Source organism: Manis javanica, chromosome 12 (genome assembly GCF_040802235.1).
Source record: "Manis javanica isolate MJ-LG chromosome 12, MJ_LKY, whole genome shotgun sequence".
NCBI lineage: Eukaryota > Metazoa > Chordata > Mammalia > Pholidota > Manidae > Manis > Manis javanica.
Genome location: NC_133167.1, coordinates 91,244,356 through 91,267,218, shown reverse-complemented (window position 1 = coordinate 91,267,218; position 22,863 = coordinate 91,244,356).

Here is a 22,863-nt window from a genome sequence, read left to right as displayed (position 1 = left end):
TGAAAACTTGCCTTTTTTACACTTGAAACTTCTCCGCTCCCCTGCTTGCCTTTGAGTCTCTGCCAAAAGCAAGTGAGGGAGGTTGACTCTCTTGCTATAGGAAGATCTGAATGAATGGCCTCTGCTTGACCTCATTGGGGCAGTCTTTGTTTATTTCTACGGCTGCTTTGAAGAGTAAATGTGTTAACATCTGTAAACTTCCCAGGAAGATTTCTTGGTTCCTAATAAATGAGATATAAATGTTTGTTTTAAGTAAAATAAAGAACAATTCATGGTTTACAGGTAACATCCAGCCTTAATGGTTTCATCATATCAGTTTTATTTGCTGTTGTATCTTTTTATTATAACAAGCCACTTTTATTTCCAGTGGTTATTTTAATTTTCAGAAGTTCTTAAGTGGCTAAATCTACCTACATAGTCTGGAGAAGGTTCTGTAGCTGACACTAAGCCAGATAGGTGTCCTTCCAGATGACTTCTAGAAGGGCATTTTCAACACCCATCCTAATATGTTCTAGTGTTAATTCCTCAGGTTTCCCACTGACCCTTTGTTCTTTGTTTCTGTCTGTCTCTCTCTGGGCCTCAAACATCTCTGATGTATCAGCCTTTAGGAATCATCCTACAAAATGCCTACAGGAGTGTGTAACTCTTGCTGCTATGTGCAGCACGCAGAAATGTAGGCCCCTGACCTGTCAGGTTACTGCATCATTACAGTGCTCCAGACAAGGGACTAGGGGTCAGTGAGATCCTGTGCTTGGCTTTAGGGAGATCAAAATTTTACATCAGGAAACTAGCATGTCTAGGTTTCAGATTGTCCCAATCCTCTAGCATCCAGAACACATTCAGATTCATTCCTTTGTTACTGATTATAAATACCAGCCAGCTTACAAAAAGCTAGTTCTGACCTGGAGATTGATGGTGACGGAAGGGGTTTACCAGGAGTTTATATGGATTCCAGTTTAGTTCCAATGAGTGGTTCTGAATTTTTGTTTTCTTTTGTACCACTGTGCTATGATGTCAGTGGAAGTGAATTTGTTCGCTTTGGTCTGGGCAGCAGAAATCCCAGCTTGTTGCCCTTAGAAGCTCCAGACTACGTTTGGGTTTGGCATTTGTGTTTTGTTAAAAAAGCAAGCAGACCTTGTGGACTTAGTTGTGTGCTGGGTGGAAGAGAACTTAGTCTCTCACATAAGCAACCCGACAGCAGACCAGCGAGCACTGAGGTCAGGCTCTGAAATGACGGCACTGGGGCGTGGCCTTTGGTCTGTGTAGTCCCCCGGGTGGCCCCTCGGGAAAAGATCAGCCCTTCAAATCTGAGACTGATATTGAAGAAAAGAATTTTAATAGTATGTAAACAATAGAGCAGAAGAGAGTGTAGGGAACAAGGTTCTAGTGCAAAAAGGGTTCAGAGGAATCATTTCGAAAGGTGGTGACAGCTTGGTTTGAAAGCTGTGGGGTCGCGGCTGGGCTGTGATGGCGAGGAGGCTAGGCCCCAAGGTGTAGCTGAAACTTGCTGAGAACCACTGTCCTTTTGGGGGGGAGCCTTTCCTGGGAAAGGCCTATTGGAGTCTCCACCCATGGAAAATCAGCTTGTAAAACTTATTCCTTAAAAGAAAGCCTTGTAGAAAATTAGAAGAGGGACATTTTAAGAGAAAAACTGCTAGTGACAGCTGACAGTAAAATTGGAGACAGTAGGACAGCTTAATAGAACAGGTGACACTGAGTCATCAGGAATGCCTACGAATGTATTACAGCATGCAGAACATTGAGAAAAGACGTCAACTTTATACCAAAGATTTTATTTTTTTAGAAATAAATTTCAGAAACAGGTGTGTATTAGCATTCTGTCGAAACAGAGAATCAATAGAAACAGAACTACATATGTGATTTATTTATTTATTTATATCTGTTAATTGTAGGAACTGGCTCAGGCAGGTATAGAGGCCGAGAAGTCCCGCTATTTGCCACCTGCAAGCTGGAGAGGCAGGATGGTTGGTGCCGTGATTCAGTCTGAGTCCAAAGGCCCAAAAACCAGGAGCTCCGATGTCAGAGGGCAGAAGAAGATGGACATCCCAGCTCAAGAAAAGAGGTAAAAATTCTCCCTTCCTTCGCCTTTTTGTTCCATTTGGGCCTCCGACAGGCTGGATGATGCCTGCCCACACTGGTGAGATTTCTTTACCCAGCCTCCCTGATTTAAATGCTGATCTCCAGAAACACCTCGTCATATCCACAAGTCATGTTTTCGCAGCTATGTGGACCTCCCTTAGGCCAGTCACGTTGACACATAAAATTAGCCATCACAGGTGGTGTATAATAAATACTTGATGATCAAGGTATGTTGAACGGGGTATTATAAAGGTTTGGTAAAGCTGCTTATTGTATCTTTCAGAGCAAGCTGCTGGCCCAGTGTCACAGAACATTCAGTGTAAGCCGCTCTATGAGGACTAAAAATGATGTGGTCCTGGAATCTAGTTCTCTAATTATCAGGAAAGAATGGTTTATTTTATCATCAAGCAATTACCCATAAAATCATGCACTTCTGATCCACATTGAGTGGGAGGATTGTGAGCGTATGTTCTTTCACCAGTTCTAGGTGGATGATAATCCTCTTTCCACTTTGAGGCAGATACATGCACTTGACTAGATGGTTGAATTGGGGTGGCCAGATGTTGTGGTTAGAAAACTCCAAGTTTTTTATGAATGAAGCACAAAGTTTATTTTATTTTATTTTTACTTCAATTCTATTTTATTATTTTATTATTTTTTAACTTAAAAAGTGCCAGAGATTTTCCAACACAAAAACAAATGGGACAGTGAATTCCAAGGTTTTATGCAAGATAGCGTGGTATGACATTCTGTAGGCTTTCCAATATAAAGAGGAGGAGAAAAAAGGCATCTGAATTTAAGTAATGTCAGTTTTGGTGGCTCCTTTAAGGTTAGGTGGGTGGATTACCTGTTCCTCAGTAACTGACTCACGATGTGGGGTTGTCAGTCATTTTGTATTAGATGACATTTACCAAAACTTCAAATTCTGAGTTTTGAATAGTCGACCTAAAGTAATACCTTCAGATAGCAATTAGATAGCAAGCCCGGGTGTATATATTATTGCCACTTCTGGTCTGTGGCATTAAAGCCGTACAATTCACCAGAAACATAAGGTATTTGTGGTGCTGTTTTAATATCTGAAACAAACAAACAAAAATCGTAAAATCTGAATTTATTGCTTACTTAAGTTAGGGAACCTTCATGAATCAAAGGGCCACTTTTTAAAAAATGCCATTGTCTGTACTCTTTCTATTAGGCCAAAGGGTAAGACAAGTATCAAGGATTGGGTTCTGCCATTAAAAATGGTTGTTAAATAAGTCGGAAGGGAAGTACTTTTTTTGGTGCTTCAGTATAATTATTATTAAATTAAAGAACAATACTTATAGAGTTTATGAAGTAAAGTTTTGATAAGGCCTTACTGCTTCTCACCCTAACTTGTATTCTGGACTTTTAGCTGTTTCTTTTATTTACCATCATATTTCTAAATAACATATTTAGATCATTATTTCTTGATTCCCACTCCCACCTTCCATTATGTTAAATGAGTATTTAATACTTTAATACTCCCCACCCTCCACACATATAACACCCTATCCTAGCAAACTTAGCATATACATGATAAATCATTATTTATTTTGTCATGACATGTGTGTATTCTTCATAGCTGAGCTATTTTGTTTACTTTTTAATACAACTCTTTGTTTTCTATGTATTGTAGTATTTGTTTCAAATTTTCTACCTCTTCTGTTGGTCTGTTTAATGTAGTCCCACACTGCACCTGTCAGAAATAGAAATTCCAATCACAGTGTACTCAGACATACAGGGTCTTCTTTCCTTTCTTCCCCTCCCTCCCTCCCTCCTTTCCTCCTACCCATTCAAGCTCCCCACTCTTCTCCTCTCTTTCTATAGCCCTGAGTTCTCCTCTCCATTCTTGACGGATTCTTTCCAAGGTTTCTGAATATTGGTTTTCCTTTTACTATCACTCCGGAAATCCTTCTTGCCTCTTTCCTGCATTAACTTCCATGCTTTCCTCTTTCTTACTTTACTCCCGTACTTGGTCAAGCACATCCTCCAGAAACTTCTAGAAATAGCATGCCGGTCAGGTTAATGTTTTGAGATTTTGCATGTTTGAACATGTTTTCATTCTACTCTTATGCTTGTATGGTTTCAGCGATGTATGAGTCTGCTCAAGCTGCCATAACAGAATATCACAGACTGGGAGCTTCAACAACGGACATTTATTTTCTCATAGTTCTGGGGACTAGAAGTCCTACATCAGGGTTCCAACTGTTTCATTTTCTGGTGAGAACTCTTCCTGGCTTGAAGATAGGTGCCTTCTTGCTATATGTCCTCACATGGCCTTTCCTTGATGCGTGTGGAAAGGGAATGAATGAGCTCCCTAGTATCTCCTCTTATAGGGACACCACTAGTCCTATCAGATCAGGCCCCACCCTAATGACTTCTTTTAAACTTAATTACTTCCTTAGAGGCTCTATTTCTAAATGTAGTTATATTGGGGATTAGAGCTTTAACATATGAATTTTGGGGCTGGGGAGAAGGCATAACATTCAGTCCATAACAAACTATATATATTTTGTCTACATTAGAAATATTTTTTTCCTTAGGATTTTGAAGGCACTTCTCCATTATCTTCTAGCTTCCAGGGTCCAGCTTCCAGAAGTCTTAACTTGTCTTCATTACTGAACCTGTGTATTGAGTTGCTATATCTTTCTGGAAGGTTTTAGTGGGTGGGTCTTCTCTTTATCCCCAGCTTCTGAAATTTCATGATGATATGCGTTAGGGTGTCCCCTCAATCACTGTGTTGGGCACTTGGTAGATATTTTCAACTGAAACATTCGTATTCTTCAGTTCCAGGACATTTAACATTTTTTTCTTAGAAAAAATTTTTTCTTAAGAGATCCTGTTTTTCTGATTTAGATCTCCTGTTCTAATCCATTCATTGCCTTATTAAATTTTATTTCCCATATCATATCTCTGTCTTTTTATTCCCAGTCTGTCTGTTGAATGTTGGTACCTGTATATATAGGGCTCCAAGGCAAGACTGTGTAGGTATAATGTTTTTCCAATGACAGGAAGGCAACTACTTCTGATTAAATTAAGTGATAACAATGAAAAATTGGCAAGTGCCCACTGACTGCCAGGGGCTCTGTTAGTTTGCTGCGGTGACATGCCACATCTGAACTGCAGTACTGATCGCTGTCACTACCTGTCATGGTTTGTGATCACTTGTAGTTATCTTTGTGCCCTGTCTGGCTTTTGTGTTGGAAACACAAGTGTTAAATGGTGTAGTGTTAAGAATACCGTCTCTGGTATCTAAAGTTGTCAAATTCCTAGAAAGAGGAAGGAAAATGGTGGTTGTCAGGGGTTGGGGAGAGGGGGAAATGGGGAGTTATTTAATGGACACAGAGTTTCAATTTTGCAAGTTGAAAAGGTTTTGGAGATGTCACACAACAATGTGAATATACTTAACACTACTGAGCGGTACACTTAAATATGGCTAAGATGGTAAATTACATGTTTTCACTACAATTTTTAAAAAGTTAAAAAAATAAAAAGAATTACCATCCCTGCATTTCTTATATAATTTGTGGTGGGATTGATTGCTGTGTTTACTCCAGGGATCTAGTGTTGTGTTTGGTGGACTATGTTGGAAGGGACAGAGGCAGTTTCAGAGGCTTCCATTCTGCCCTTGCTACCCAAATAGAGCTCTGTTTTCAGGTCAGGGCACCAGAGTGCACATCTGCCAGGTGCTCAGTCTATCTATTCCTACTCTACATTCTGGAATTAGGGGGATGGCAATAGATAGGATGGGTCCCAGTGGACCCACTGGGTGATCCTTTTGGGCCAAGGCTCCATATACCCCCTGACCCTCCTTAAGCCTCTACTCTGACTGGTGGACCACAGTGCTGGTTGTACCTCTGGAGAAGAGGGTCACTTCAGAGTCACTGAAATCCAGCCAAAAGGTCTCGATTTCACCTTGTGCAATGTCCGGTTATCCTCTTAAGTGGCTGTTGGTAGCTATGGGAAAGCCTCGAGGGCTGATTTATGGTAAACATCTGTGACTGCGTTGCAGGATCCCCAAAGTTCTTCCTCAGCCAAGGAGTTCTGGATCTGTGAGCTTATTTAGGATGGCAACAAGTTAAGAGGCTGTGAATTCCCTACTACAACTGGAGTTAGGTGTCTGCCCAGCAGACCTACGATTTTCCACCTATAAATGCCATGCAGCATCCTTTGTTGGCTGCCCATCCACTTTATTTCTTGGGATTTCATGATCGATTAGATGATCCAGAATCCTGTGACTCTAATCCCTCTGATAGCACTGGGTCCTTATAGCTTCTGGTGGTAATCGTGCCCACTCTGTCTGGCTGGTGAAGGCCACCTATCACCTGTCTGACACTATTTGAGGATCCCATTATTTCCACTGAAATCAGGAGGTATAGTTCCATTTTGGCATCTCCCCTTTTTGTTGGCTAAGGGACGATGCTACCACAGGCTTTTCAAAGCTGCTGGTATCCCTTTCCCCACTGATCAATATCATCTCCTCTCATCAATAAATATCTTAATTTCCTGTGTCTTGGTGGAAAGAATGTGCTCAGGTTCTTATAGAGGATAAGTTTCGGTTACAGATAGCTGAGTATGTTGGTCATAAGAGATCTGGCCTAACATTTCCATCTCATTGAATTTCCTTCTTCTCCCGTAAACCAGAGAATTTTTGCATTTAATCTCATTGACTGCTTGTCCTGTAGATTGTTTCACTGCCCCGGGTGCTGAGCCCAATTCATTGGATTCTAATTCCTGCGTAAGTGGAGCCAGTCAATAAATGCACCCAATCAAGCTTCACATTTCGCCCTCCTTGGGGTCATCACATTTTTGACTCATGCTCTGTCACATTTATGCAAACCTGCTTCTCAGAATCCTGCAGCAGACACTGCACTCCTTTATCTGGGCTCTGTAGTATTGAAAATGCCTGTTTTGAACTTGGAGGTAAGAAAAGTTTGAGGGGCTGGGTCCTGAGGAGAAGAAGCAACTACTCTAGGGACAGTCATTGAATTTTTTTCTCCCTCAGGGGACTTACATCCCTCAGTTGGAGCGTGGGGAAGGGTTGGCTCCTCTCTTAAGGAAGGTTCAGGAAGATACGAGGGTTCAAATTTCTCAGCCTCATTTCTGACTGCTCAGGCAACCCCTTCCCATGCCTCAGGGTCCTGCTCCTTCCCCCAGCAAATGCCCCCGTCTTGGTGAAGAGAAATGGTGAGCTGAGTGCTTAATAGGTTCTACAACTTAAATTCCTGAAATCAGGTCTGCTTTTGGTTATCAGCCGTATCTTCTCCGTGACTGCCTAAGATGAGGGACTCTTTAAATCCTACCCTTGACTCTTTCAGGTTTTCCGCTTGTGTTTTGAGTTGGTCACAAACTCCAATTTCTTCTTTTCCCCACGTATATTCTCTTAAGGCCATGAGAAACCAGCTACAAGCTTTATAATAAACCCACAGTTTTATAAGCATGGCTGTTGCCGTGCTGATGATGTGTCCCCGGCATTTTCTTCCTCAGCAGCTCGCCTTCTCCTGTACTGCCTCCCATGCCCTGTGGTCCTTTGAGTCATTGTGTTGCCAGCACATGCCAGGGATTACTTGAATCCCTTTTTTCTCCTAACAAAGAAGTGATCTGTGAACTTTTCAAATCCCAGAATTCCATTTTCAAGCCTTTTTCCTAGGATGAGATGACTCCAGGCACCAATTATTCTGTCAGTCAGGGTCTTGCCAGAAGACAAGTGGTTCAGTCAAACTAATTATTTTGAGGAGGGTTTAATAAGGGGCTATTTATAAGGCTGCAGGTAAGGCTTCAGGAAAGCAGCAGAGGGTAATGTAGAACTGTGGGCCCGTAACTGTGGGGTGCTGACAACCCCCTGGCCTGGAGAGGCACAGGAAGGAAGTGTTCCTGGAATCTGGAGAGGGCGCCCTGTGGGGAGGCCAGGCAGCCAAACTGGAGGCAGCCTGGGAGGGAGGGACTTGAGGGGGAGGGAGAGAAGAAGCCCCCTGGCCCCACTCCTTTCTCCTCTGAGCTCTTCCAGTGCCTTCCATTGGGCAAATCCTCCCAGAAGCCAGAGGCAAAGGATTTCATTGACGTAGTCCCTTCCAGTCCACCTCCTGGGGTTCACAGTGAGGTGGAGAAAGGTTGAGAGTAAATATAAGAGGGCAAATAGAAGGCATCTGGCATGGGGGCTGACTGTAGCATAGTCTGAACTACTGGCCTGACTGGCAGAAATCAGTGTCAAGTTTCTCCCAGATTTATTGATATATATATATATGTGTATATATATACGTGTATGTATATATACACACACACCGTTATGTATACACACATGTACACACACACACACACACACACTATTCTGTACTGGTTCAGCAGATGTATATAAACTTTCTGAGGAATTTTCTGTTTAGATTGATGTATGTCCCTTGAAGAAAGTCCTCTAAGAAACTGGGGGTCCCATTTCCCACATAAAGCCTCATTCATTCCACTTTTAATCTCAAAATAATTAACTTCCAATGTAAACATAATTAATCTTTTATTCTTCCAAGTAGTAAAAAAGAAAAAAAAAATCACAACTGAAAGGAATTGCTTCAGTTTTGTAACCCAGGAGCTTCTCAGTGATGAGGGGCTAGAGGGAGGAGACCCATTTCTGAGATATTAAAGTGTCGGGTTGCTGGGCGCTGGAGCCTGGATTAAGGGAGGACGCTGGGATGGTGCCCCGTCTCCCCCTTGGGTGAGTGGTTGGGTGGCGGTGTTTTAACCAACTCAGGGACCACTGGAGGTGGTGTGAGACTGGGCTGAGAAGTACTCAGTTGTGTCTAGGCTGAGTGTAGAGGGAGGTACTTCTGAGACCTGCATGTAGCAGTGTGGAGGAGACAGTCTTGGGGACCACAGGGGAGAGACTGGGAATTCAGGAGAGAGGTCCAATCTGAAGGTGCAGATTTGGGCCCTGGGCTTGGGATTGTACCTGCCGCTTAGATAGCGGTTGTGACGATACTCTGTTCTCTTTAGAAATGTTCTACGAGTAACTCAAACCAGAAAAACCACATACCTCAGGGAAGGAGAGATAAGGTTCTATTTCTGCTTAGGATCCCAAAGGGATTGATGTAGTGTACTTAGGGAGGTCGGCAGGGGCACACTCGCCTGGTTCCCTCTCGTCTTGGGCTGGCTGGCATGGTGGTTCTTAACTAAATGCAGTTTCAGGGGGCACTGAGCTGCCTCCCAGCCAGGTTCAGGGTGACTCATTCTCTGCCACAGCCCAGTGTGGAGACCAGGAGGTGCTGGCCACCTGCTTCTCTCTAAGGCTGTAATTAGCTGAGGCTTTTCTGCCTTTTGTTGTGTTAAATGATGCCTGCTGCTAGCTCTCTCCCTTGAAGGCTTCTGCTTAATCAGTGGGAGAAAAGAGTGACTCATTCCCCTTTCCCAGGCTGCTCTTAAAGGATGCAAGCTTTCTTAAGCAGACTCCAGGGGAACCCCTCCTGGCTCAATATGAAATTCATCTTTATTTCTGAATTATTCACCCCTTTCAAATCAGTTTCCAGGTCCTGGGGAGAAGCAACCCTCTGCCTGTTTAGTGTTTGTACCTTGGGGGTACTGAATGGATTTCTGCTTTCTGCTGGTCTCTTATGCAGTATGGTCTAAATTCTCTCCACATCTTTCAACCTCCACATCTTTTAAACCCACTGATTGTTTGACAGCCTGTTTATCTCAAGCCAAACTCCAAATGCTTGCAGGGCAATGGCCATGGGGCACGGACTGAGAAGAGAATCTGTCTGCAGAACAGACACCCATTTCAGTGCCAGTTCAGGTTCCCTTACAGAGAACTAAGGTTTAATTCCTTCACTTCCCAAGGGCTTTGGGCCTTACCTTCCCTTGGACATGCACTTTGGTCTCTGGGTTGATTTACTAGGAAAGCCTTCACAAGGTGTGACCCTCCTAGGGCCATTGGCTTTAAAGTTTAACGTGCTGTGGGCTTTACAGAACCCGATGTTGTGATTGGTAATCACACCCGGTTTGAGGTCGCCTTCCGCTTGCCCTGTTGGTTGTTTCAAAGCAGAGCAGTGAGAACCATAGCTTTGTTCCATAGGACAGAGATCTAAAACAGCCTTAAGTCACATTTACATTAAAAAGTCTTACATTGGACAGACTTCGTAAGGAGTTTCTTTTTAAGAAGCCACAGAAGGAAATGAGGGAACAGAGGATCCAGAACCTTCCAGGTGTCAGCCTATTCTAGCAAGATGGCCACCTGTCCTTCAGGCCTTTCACAGGTTTCCGGCTGCTCAGAAGGGCTGGTGCTTCTGCGAGTGGGGTGTTACTGTGGTGCAACCTTCCCGAGGATGCCCCTGCTGAATCTTTACCTGTAAGAAGTAGAGTTTCCTTTACTTTCTTGCACCCCAAATCCATCAACATTTTCTCTGAGACGATCACCAGCACCAGGTGATGGTACAGGTGGATATTCCTTTGTTGTCAGGAGCTCTTGTTCACGATTAGTCACCGTTATTTTAGGCAATACCAACAGGCTTAACTTCAGTAAAATATCTTACCAAATAAAGAGATTTACGAAAGGTATAAATTAGGGGCACGACTGTATGACAAATTATAGGTCTTTATTTTACCAAAAAAAGTTTCTCTTGGGTACCCCCTAAAAAGCTTTAATTATTTGAAATTTGATTTATACACATTCAAAAAATAACTAACATATTATATAGACAGAGTTACTTCAATTTTGATGTTCATCTGAAAGTGTGTACTTTGAAGCCAAAAAAGTGCTGTTTGTTGATTATAAATAAGGGCATTGATATTCAAATATTAACTTGTTTTATGCCCAATCCTCTACTGTCTAAGGCCTAACTTTTATGCTAAAAAGTTATAAATGAAGTGACTTTCCTGGGTTCCTCTGGCAATAATAGTTCAAACAACAGGTTTTTTCATAAACAGGCTAAAGGGTCCTACTTCCAGTGTGTGGCTGACTTACTAGGAAGTGGCCTAAGCCCAACACTGGATGTATTTGCACTAATCTGTAACTGGTGAGGTGTCAGCTGCAAGGGGGAGTCACTGGCAGAGTCCCACAGCTCTCTGTGGGTCTGCTCAATGGAAGAAGTGACAGGAACCCAGCTACGTGAAGGCACCTGGAAGAACAAGGATCATGGCTGTCTCTAGCATCACATGACAGTCGCTTCTTTGCAACTAAATGCGAGGCAAGAACGCTGTTGAGTTTGAGGATGGATCTGCTGTTCGGTAAGAGTTAGTAGAGGATTATTCCTGTGTCCTTTTTGGCTATTTCCACATGGCTGTGTGACTCTGAATGTGTAGAGAATTTGTTACTCTGAGGGGCTTCAGAGTATGTTCTGCATTTTCCTTTTCTCTTTCACAACGGAAAGACCATCTTCTAACAGGGGTCCCTTAGAAAAGGCCTCATGGCCCGCATGGAGGGAGACTTTTTACATTTGTTTTGGAGCTCCCATTGGAGTCCTAGAAAATCTCTGAAAGGAGTCTAAAGCTAATGGCAATCTTCTCTTCAGAAGTTTTGGTTATGATAAGAAGTTATCTGGGACAATGAGGTGAAGAGATTACATTGCTTACATGGAAAAAATATAGTATGAATTACTGATGAAACTATTACTTGAGTATGCAGGAGGTTAAAAAAACACTCCATATACTCAGTATTGTAAGAAGAAATAGAATAAATAACATTTGGAAACAGATTGTGCATTTATCAGAAGCTAAAATGTTGGTCAGCGTAGTGTAATTGTGTAGATGAAACTGTTGGTGGGATTTAAGTATTTTGCTGCTGTGTGTGTGTGTGTGTGTGTGTGTGTGTGTGTGGTGTGTGTACATGCAATTGTGCATGATGAGTAGGGTGGGTAGAATTTGAGCCTATAGGTTAAAAAAAATGTCACTGGATTTTCTCCCTGGAAAACTTTGTAGATGTAATTGGGGAGTTGATTTATTTTTCGCTTCTCAGTGGTGGTACACACTTTTCTTTAAACGTGATCCAGTTTCTACTTGCTATTCTTACAGAGAACTAAGGTTTAATTCCTGATTTTAGCTGTTGGATAAATATGCCATTAACCCTGATGTTTTATAGAGTCAGGCCCACCATCAGCTCCTGAGAGCTTTTTTCCTTAAGAGCTCCTTTGATGTTTGAACTGACAGTATGCTGCGTGTATTCAGGACTCAGATCTTGAAATGCAGTGACACCTGGTCATTTATTGGAGGAGAGATTATTCTCACCAAGTCAGGGGTATTTGAAAGGCTAAGGAAGCAGAGCAGAGGCTGAGGAGCCCAGTGGAATTAGTGTGTCCATTTATGGTACCTGTAGAGAGAATCCAGCTGCATGACAGTGCCCACTGTGGGCTGAAAGACTGAGGGTAGGGATGGGACCAAAGACAACAGTCAGATCGAATCATGAACAGGGGCCTCAAAGAAAGGTTAGTTCCAAAAGGATATTGACCTTCCTAAAGAAGAAAGGGAAAGGATCTGCAAAGGGTAGCTGCCGGGGTCCTGGTAGACAATCAGGTCAGCTCCCTGCTTCTGCAGGACCAGGGTTGTCTGTTGCGTGACTTGTGATGGGGACAGGGATGTAGTAGACAGGTGTCACCTTCCTCCGAGATCCTCCTGGCGCTTTAGAGAACTGTTTTGAAGCACTGAGGGCTTCAGATTGCCTGCGGGATGTTCAGGATTCTATTGATACATGCAATGCTGGGTCAAGATTCATGCTTGTCCCAGTGTTCTTTAGATTCTTTTCATGAGTGTGATACCTTAACACAGTCAAAATGCACACTTCACCTTAAAAAGACTTGAGAGTAATTCTCACGGCAGCATGCTGCTGAAGAGATGTTGGAGGTAGGTCATGTATAATCCTCTCATCTCAAGTCCAATTCCTCTGTAGGAAACCACACACCCTACAGAGTGATACAACCATTTATTGTCTGGGCAGAAACCGAACTTGGGCCTCTTAACTCTGCGTCATATGTAGTGAGGGTCAGAGTCTCAGTGGCTTCAAGGGTAGGATTTTGTGGCAGTTGTCAAGAGGCAAAAGGGTGCTGCCCAAGTTCCCGAGCCCTTTCTGCATGAAGGACTTTGTGCTGGAAGCTGGTAATAAAAGGGGGAAATACTGTTCCTGACTTAGAGGAGAGACAGTACCAGTATGCTTAAGAGATAAATTACAGTCTGAGGGAATATGTCTATTCTGATGTGTAGAGCAAAGAACTGCCTCCTGAAAAATGGTCTCATACCACTCGTATGTGTCCCTTAATTTCTGTTACTTCTGCGTTTTACAATTATTTAGGTCAAATGTTGTAAATCAAAGGGTCATCAAAGTGTGCTTATTATCTCATCTTTTTTTTTTTTTTTTTGCTGAAGTCGAAAATAAATTCATTTGAATTACTCTAAACCCTGAAACTCAGAAGAAAATTGAATGGCCTATACCTAGAATACAGGTTCCTCTAAGAATCAGTCTTGTCCTGAAACTCAAAGAGGAATAGAATTGATAAAACCAGATTTTAGATTTGACTTCAGAATAGGAATATGAGGGAAGTAACAAGGAAAATGAAGATAAAGGTATTAATTGAGCAGGAGGAAGCAAAGAACTTCCTTTGGAGAAAGATTGAGATCTTAGAGGTCAAGCCAGATGGATATGAAATACACTGGGTCTATGTTCTTTGGGGACTGGGCTTGGGAAGGATCTTATGATTGCTAATAGATTGTTGAATTGTTTGGGGAGCATCCAGGTTATAATATCACTCTTCCCTTTTCTGGACTCTGAACCAGTTAAGCATGAAGATTCCCTAAACACAAGGTTCAAAAGAAAACTGAACAGTACAATGCTTTAAAATATGTGGGATGCCTGCAGATGAAACTTGGGGACTTGTAGGCCCCACCTTGCACATTTCTCAATTTTGCTGTGTTAGTGAAGTCATCGAAAGGATGAGGTTGAGGTTGACCCATGAGCTGGTCTGGGCCAATCAGTCTCCTCACTGCTCCCTGGCCCTTAGAATTTGCATTCTTCCTGCCAGTCCCACAATGTGAGCCATTTTCAAGGGCGCAGCCTTGAGAACGGTGTGGTGTGGAGGCCCTCTGCACTGTTACTGACAGAAAATAGTTAAGGCCTCTGTGTAAACTCAGAGTCCAGCCCCTTCAGTGAGTCCCCTTGCTCATTATACCTGCCACCCACCAGCGTGGAGGGCCTGCCTCTTTCTTCATCTCTCCCGGCCCTCTGAACAGGGTCCAATTTCAGATTTCGCCCAGGAAGCTCCTGAGGTTGCAAACTAACCTGTTGGACACAGAAATGTCTCAAATGCCCTTCTGGGAGAGTGTGCAATGTATACTGGTTAATTATTTTTTTGAGGAAAGAGGATGTATAATATCACAGTTACCTTTCTGATGGTCTATTTCTCCTAACGTGATTCTGTTTTAAATACTGGGTTTTGAGATTATTTTGTTTGGAGTTACGATGATAGAAGCTGGGTGTTTTTTGTTTTCTGCCTTTTATGCTCGGCATGCTAATGCTTAGTGTCTTATTTTTTCCTGTTTACTTTAACTTTTTGGACAAGTGGCTTAAGGGAGACGTTTGAGTTTGGTTGATTCAACTTGGGAGGTGATGAAAGAGCCGATGTGTGAAAGTTAAGTTGTGGCCCCTGAGCAGGTTCCTGGCTTGACCCAGGCATTGAGGTGAGGTTCTCTTAAGACTAAGAAGAATAAGAACTTGGGAGGGGAACAAGTTTGGGGATTAATTTTTTTCAGCTGTAATATATAAGAGGATTTTATTTCTGGACTCCAATTTCTTTCTAGACACTTACTACTTGAGGGGATTCATATTGCCTGAATGTGGTACATCTGACTATTGCTGCTGAAGGATCTAGGCATTTTCCCTAAGAATCCTCGGTGCTCTGTGCACACCTGTTGGGGAGTTACACTGGATGGGCACCCGGGTGGCATTTGCGATGGGGGATACGGAGTGGATTTGGCTCAGGGTGCAGTTTGGCCTTGGAGTTGATTTAGTAAATGTTCAGTTTTGGCCATCTCAGCGCCTTTAGGTGCAAACCTCTTATCCTCATGAGCCCAAGGAAGGTATGTAAAGATCATAATAGGTGTAGACAGAGAGGTCTCCTGAAGGTGGGAGCAAAATGGCCCTGACATGCTGCAGGTTTTCTTCCTTGAGAGGGAGCCTGGTCTGTTATGGGCTGGGTTGTCCCAGCACTGAGGTGAAAGAGTAAAGACTGTGTGTGTGTGTGTGTGTGTGTGTGTGTGTGTGTGTGCGTGCGTGCACATGCTGTGGGGGTGTGATTGGTGGTGGAGGGGAAGGGAAGACTCCATATTATTTTGCTGTTGTGAAGGGCATTTCTACCCCATTCCTGCTTTAAGGGAGGGGCTGCTCTGTTGCTTGGATTCCACTTTTCTGTGAGGAGCAGGTTAAATCTTGCAGAGGTCACTGCCCCTGCAGAGCATGGTTTCTCGTCCCCGCTTTCTGTAAGACCTTCCTGGCAGGCACCTTGGCTTCATCCTGGACGTCTCCCTGCCCTGGGCTCCTCTGGTTGTCTAACGTCTCCATGTCAAATCAGCGGGTAGTTGACTCCGGTCAGACCTCTGCTCGGGGCCATCGGGGGCTGTGGGGAGGCAGTTATTAAAGCTGATAATTTGGTACCTGTGTCAGGAGGCCCTTTCTGGAAAAACCCTGCTTGTCCAGGCTAAGACTCTTGCTTTGCCTTTCACATTTGACCTTCTTTCTTTTCTCCAGAGAGAGGGGCTTTATTGTTAGAGCAAGGCCTGAGAAGTTTCATTCCAAAAGTTTCAAGAAGAGAAAGGGTCAGAAGAATGAAATGTGATCTAAGTATCTTACGCTGTTTGTTAAGTGAGAAATTATGTACACTTATTATTCTCTACTATTACTACTAGAAATTATGCACACCCATTATTCTATAATATTACTATTAGGAAATAGAGGAAGCTCAGCTTTAAGTGACCCAAATAAGAAGAGTTATGATTTCATCTATCTATAACGATTTGAGTGGGTATTAACTATCTGAGGAGTAGAGTCTGACTGATATGTAGCTTTTAGAATTCTGAATTTTTCCCTCACAGCCTTACATTTATATTTATTTAAAATATGCCAAAGGAAAGGGCATATTCCCTGATCTTTAGCCAAGAAAGCCTCCGAACACTTTGATTACATTATTTTTATCAAAACTTAAGATTTGCCTATAGTCAAATTAAACTTTATCTTCTGGCTTCTGGATTCTGTATTATGTTTAGAAAGGCCTTTTCCACTTTGATTTAACTACGTGTCTGTGTATATGCATGTATTGTACATACACATACAAATATACATACTATATTTACATTCATCATCTACATTCATGTCGTTCTTTGGCCTATGCTGTATTTATTGTAAGGAACATTCTATTGCCTGCTCACCTATGCCTAGCTGCATTGTCTAATACAACTCACCAAAAAAGTGTTCACGTAGCACAAATATATAGAGAGTTTATTGGGCAGCAATCTGGAGAATGGGTTGGAGGGATGCAGATGGGACGTGAACGGGGACAGAAAAACCAGGGCTGTAGAGAGGACAGGGGTGGTTGGAAACACAGTCCGGTGATAGCCTGGGCCCGACTCGGTGAACTGTTTGGTGTAAGAATGGGGGTCAGGTGGGGCCCAGGTGCTTGGATCCTGGGGCTGACCAGATGGTGGTGCCATTCACCAAGGAAGGAGCAAGCTTTGTGGGGAAGATAATGAATTTGAGATTTTAGTTATGTCTACCCAAATGGAATCAGAAATGGTTGAAGCCCAGCAGAGGTGGGTGGCTTTGGACAGGCAGGTGTCTGCTGAGACCCTCGGGGGCAGGACAGGAGGAGAGAGCGTGGACTATGGCAGGGGAGGGAGCTCAGACTGAGTGCTGGCCCCCTGCACTGCAGTTCCAACCACAAAACCCGCCATCCCTTTTCTGTCCTCCTCCCAACTAAGAAAGCCCAAGGCAAACCTGCTTTAGGATTAAAGTTAACTGTTTTCCAGAAGTGGTTGCTTGTCTGCACGGTCGGAAGTTGTAGTTAGTGACTGTTAACAGTTCCATGTAAAGCAGTCCTGTCTGCCCTGCATACTGTGGGCCCTGCGTCTCTGCAATTTCCTTGATAGCCACTGGATGGCGGGCTCAGTTCACAGAAACACATCAGCTCCCCACAAGTGTCTTTAATATTGTTAACAAAAGAAAGACTGTTACGGAAGTCAAGTTTGGCTGCTATGGAGAAAGGAGAAGATAGAAACTTAAAAAATCACCCTTTTATTGAATAATCAATTTGGGCATTTACTGCTTGATGTGTGCCTTAGAAAAGCTTATTGCTTTTTTATTCCCTATTCCCCCAGGACACAGGATATGAGAAAGAGATCAATAAAGATTCATTTAGACAACTAGGTGCCACAATTACATAGTAATCAAATTCTGTCCCTTAACTAGACAGGCTGCTTTTCATTCGGAGACTCCTCATGTCTGAGACACCCCTTAATGTTTGCTATGAACTTGTGTCCCCCCTGCATGTGACTGTATTTGTAGATAGAGCTCTTGGGAGGTAATTAAGGTTAAATGAGGTCATAAGGGTGGGCTACTAATCCTATACCGATCAGTGACGTAAAAGCAGAGGATTTCATGTTTTAGGATTGTTTAATGAAGAAGCCCTGAGACAGAGGAATGGTGAAATATTTTTCTCATTATTCCCAACTGTCTTGAATAAACAAAAACCCTGCAACTTCTGTCATAAATAGTTTTTATTCAGGAAATTATCGGATATCCAATTGCACAGAGCCAAAGAAAAGTTGATGATCTGTGACAAACCTTCTGGAGTCTTCCCTGCCCAACTTGCCCAATGTTTGCTAAAACCCCTTAGCTGGGGGGAAAGGGCATTGATTGCACAATTTGGAATGAGACTTCAAAGTGCATATCCCTAGAAAGTTAAAGTATTGTCTTAAATCCATCCCAACATGTAAAAGATGGATTTTTTTACATGTAGATGCTTCAGGAAAGTAAAGGGGAGGAGGTGGTAATAAAGAGAAGGGAAATGGTGAGGGGAAGTATAGAGAAAAATGGGGATTAGAAAACAAATTAGCCAGGGAGATATGTTCAGTAGCTTCCAGACTGTGTTTTTTTCTCACTAACAAAAGGGATCCACTTAAACTTGGAAATAATCAATACTCTAACCTTAGATCAGAATTTGAGGCCCAGTTCTGACACTTAGGCCTTTGGGCAAGGTGCTTTCTGATCCTTTTTCCTGATCTGACAGAGCTAGCTGCCTACCCATGGAGCTGTCCAGAGGCGTGAATGAGGTGATGCCTGCAAGGCCTCCTGCGTGGGTGGCACAGAGATGGGGCTTTTGGAGTCATGTGGTGGGGGTTTAGCATCATCAGGAAGAATGCAGCCTCTGGGGTCAGGCAGTTTGGCCTGAATTCAGCTTGGTCACTTGCTTGCTGGTCTTTCTGAATGATTTCCTTCACAAGTGTCCTCATCTGCAGGCTGAAGATCCTAATATTTACCTCCTTTGTTGTGAGAATAAGATGACGTGCATCTCATGTCGTGTACTGTGTGTCCTGTGAGGGCTGCCTAGTAGTACTCTTAAGCAGCAGCAGATGCTGTCACCATTGTGCCCGTCACTGTCCGTGGCCCTGGGTGAAGGGACGGTGGTGGGAGCTGCTGTTACTCACTCCCACTCAGGTCTCAGCCCTTGCTTTCACACTGTCCTCCTCTAACTTAGATCTGTTGATGCATTTGTGTGTTTATGCATCAAATATCTAATGCAGCGTATCTCAGTTTTTTAAAACCTATGACTCCTTTTGATAAATGTAAAAAAAACCCCATCCCAGCCTTCATAATCCTTCCCAGATTTTGATTCCCTGCTCCTCTGTCCTTCCTTTACTCCGTCCTTACTTACCTCCAAATCCCCTTCTTTTTGCTTTCCAGCGCTCTGCACACATCTTCAGGAAAGCACGATCCTGTTCTTTGGGATTTTTTTGGAATCCTTTGGTAATTCCCACACTATTTCACTCCAGATTTAACTCCTAGCTTCTAGAAAGTTCTTCCTTCTGGTTCACTTACATGCTAGGTTTATGTAAACAAGGTCCACAGCCCACCTCTATTTGAATCGCCTGTGGTGCTGGCGGAAAATGAAAATTCTGGGCTCCTTCCCTCCCAGGGGGTCGGACTCAGTAGGTGGCGCCGACACAATGAAAGGTGCAGAAGCTCTCGGTGTGCTGCAGGCCGCGTTGCGCGCCCTTTCCTACTCATTGGCTCCTCAGAGGAGATGGAGAACATCTGTTCATCATTCTCTGCATAATAAGCCATAGCATCATTTTGATTACCTCATCCCCACAAGACTCCAGTGAGATGGATTTCTCTTACCGTCGCTGGGAAGTGCCCGGGAACCTTTGATTCTCACCCCAGCACTTGGCCTGTTTTTCCCAGGCTGCCACCCTCTCATCTTCCCCTTTGTTCTGCTTGCTCTGGCCGAAGCCGATATTACCAAAGACGAACGGTTATGAGGAGGCGCCTACACGACCCCCAGAGCTTGGGTCACAGTGGAGCGCCTGGGGGTTTTGTATGGGGGGCTTGATGTTTGCTTTCTGAATGCTGTTGACATCAAGAGATTGGTGTTCAGACCGTGGTCAAGGCTTGGGAGTTCATCTCTTCCTTGGATGTTGGGGGGAAAGAGCCTGCACACTGTGTTAGGAATGAGAGTCACGGCCACTTCCCTGATAGCAGGAGGAGTCCCCTTCTCAGTCCTCTGCGTGAATGACGGGCGTCTCTGCTTTCCTTTCCTTATTTGGTTCCCTGGACATCCAGGGGTGATTGCCTCTGGTCAAGCTGCTCCCGTGCATCCGGGCACATGGCCACGCAGAGTTCCCGGGTCCACTCTTCATTTTATGCAAGGAATTTCTGATTCTCAGGGATCTGAATATCAAAACATGCTTTGAGGTAAGGAGGATTATTCTACTATGGGCTGTTCTTTTCATAAAAATGTATACATTTTAAATGGGAAAGCCCTTACAAAAACAGCTTTTAATACTAAATGATAGGGTGGGAGATAATTTGTGGAAACTTTAAAAAAATATTTGATCTGGCAGCCCGCATTGTGGGGCACAGCATAATTCCTTTGTGTTTATTACTGCATTTCAAAGTGGGTATTCTGGACTGGCTAAGAAGTTACCAGCTCCTCTATTAACTTTTGGGATTATTGTCCCAGACGCCGTCTGTTCACATGGTGGGCCTTTAGAGATTAGGGGTCTTAATGAATTAGATAGATCAAATTCTATTTGCAAAACAGGATTGCAGATTCTATTAGTGATGCTCTGAAACTGCAGGAAATAAAAAAATGTATTTGTTTGCTCAGAGGTGCGAACTTACTGCAACCTGAACCTCTGCCAACTTATATCTGCTATGCCACAGGCAGTAGAAAGTGCTTTCGCCAGAAGAGCCGGGCCAGGTTAGCTGGGGTCCCGCCATTGGGCCTGACAATGGGGAGAGAGCTGCCTACTCCTGAGAATGCACTCTTGCTGGACCAGTGTTCCTAGATCTACCACTTCCCAAGAGAAATCAACAATAGTTTTATTGTGAGATTTATTGATATTAACTGCAGCTAATTCAATTTTTAGGAAACATTCTATATACCAATCAAAACACATTTGTGGGCAGGCTTTGGACCTTTTGGCCACCCATTCCAGGTACAATCCAAATACCCTAGTTCTTTTTTAAAGGTAAAGAATGTATCCAGAAAAGGTGTCCTGCCTTGAGAGTTATTCAGTGATGACTTTGAAATGATGTATGTAATTGCCTGAGTTTATTTTTATTAGTTGTATGAAAATGGCTGTAGGTGGTATGAGCTAGAGAGTAATTCAGTCAATTAAAAAAAAAGAATCCTTTATTCCCCTTCCAAACACTATAGGCCTTTTATTATTAATCACTCCTCACACGTGTGCTACTGTGGTAGCTGCTGTGGTGTACCACCCATCTCCCCTCTTCTGGACAGAAGCCTCATTCCCCAGCTGCTAGGAGGGCTTGGTGGTCATAGCACTGTGTTTGCAGTTTTGGGAGGAAGGGAGCGGCTTCTCCATAAGTTGTGCCTCCTCCTGGCATGAGGGGAGCAGTCTGCCTATAAGGTCTGGTCAGTGCAGGGGTTCAAAGGCCTGGCCAACTTGTCTTAATTTGGGAGAATTCTGAAGGTCCGCCCCAGATTGAGAGCTCCTCACGGGACTGGCGAGGCCTCTTTTGAGAAGTTGTGTGTCAGAACCGATGGTAGGAGTCACTGTAACAGAACTGTGTTTGGCAGAGAGAGGCCAGGAAGCACCATTTAGCCACTAGAAACAGGATGGGTTCAATTACTGTAATGAGAAGCAGGGTTGGAAGGACCACCAGGTGGGCCTGAACTTCAGAGAACTGTGGGAGGGGTTACTAGTGCCCAAGGTTAGTAAGGTTAAGACAGATGGCAGTCTACAAGAGAACTGCTTCGCTTATACAATCAGAAGAATTTAAGGATGGCTGATCAGGAGGCTGAGATCAGTTAGTCCAGTAAAATGTTGCTGCTCTGATATTTGGATGAGAACCTTCTCAGACATGGAATTCTTGAACTGGAGGAGAAGGTGACTCCCACGAGGAAGAATACTGAAACCCTGTAACAAGTATACGTGTTAAGGCACTTTCCAGGTCTCTGCCCAAGGGATCACAGGTGTTTACTCTGGTAACCCTGTACTGGGGAGACTCTGCACTTGTGGAAAGGGGAATATCTCAACATTTTGAAACTTGAATTCAGGGTCAGGTTGACATTGTTATCTGGGGATCAAAGCCTTATCGTGCCTCCCAGGTAGAATGGGGTATATGGGCTCTTGGCCACGTCCAGCTCACAGAAGGTCCTGAACACACTCAGTGGCCATTTCCTCATTTCCCGAATACTTAATTAGAATGGACACACTTGTAAGTAATCCTTGGGTCAAAAACAAAATCACAAGGGAACTTAGGAAATATTTCAAATTGAATGATAATGAACATAAAACACATCAAAATCATGAGATGCAACTAACAATGCTTAGAGGGAAATTTCTAGCTTCCAATGCTTGTATCAGAAAAGAAGAAAAGCTTTAGTGGGACAGATACTTGGAACTCAGTAACACCCCCATATTGCTTTCTTGACTTGTGGTTAAGAGCCATCATATGGGATGACTAACTGGAAGCCTCAGAAATTGTCCTACATCCTGGCCAAGAGAGTAAATGAAACACAATTTTGCAATCTAGGGTTATTTTAGATATTAATGCCTCCCTCCAAACTTAAAAAAGTCGGAAGTGGTTATCTTGTCAAATCCCCATTTAGTTCACCAGTCTTATCTACAAAAATGAAATGGTCCCTGGCAGATGATGGCATCTGCAAGTGGTAGATGCGATCAAGCAGTTGTGTCAATTTCAATTGCTACAGCAGGTGTATTTTCACTAGAGCAGATTAACACAGCCTTAGATAAATGATGTGTACCCATTAGCATGGTGAAATTCTTCTCACCCTTATCAAGAAAAAGGATCAGAACCAGTTTTCATTTATGTGGACTGGACAGCAGTGTACATTTATGGTCTTGCCACAGGACTATGCTCACTCTCCATCTGTCATTATATAGTCTGAAGAGACTTAGATTATTTGGACATTCTGCAGAACTTCACATTGGTCCATTGTGTTGGATGTGATTTTGTTACTTAGAATGAGAAATAAGTGGCAAACATGTGGAAAGACGTGTGTTCCAGGGATGGAGATA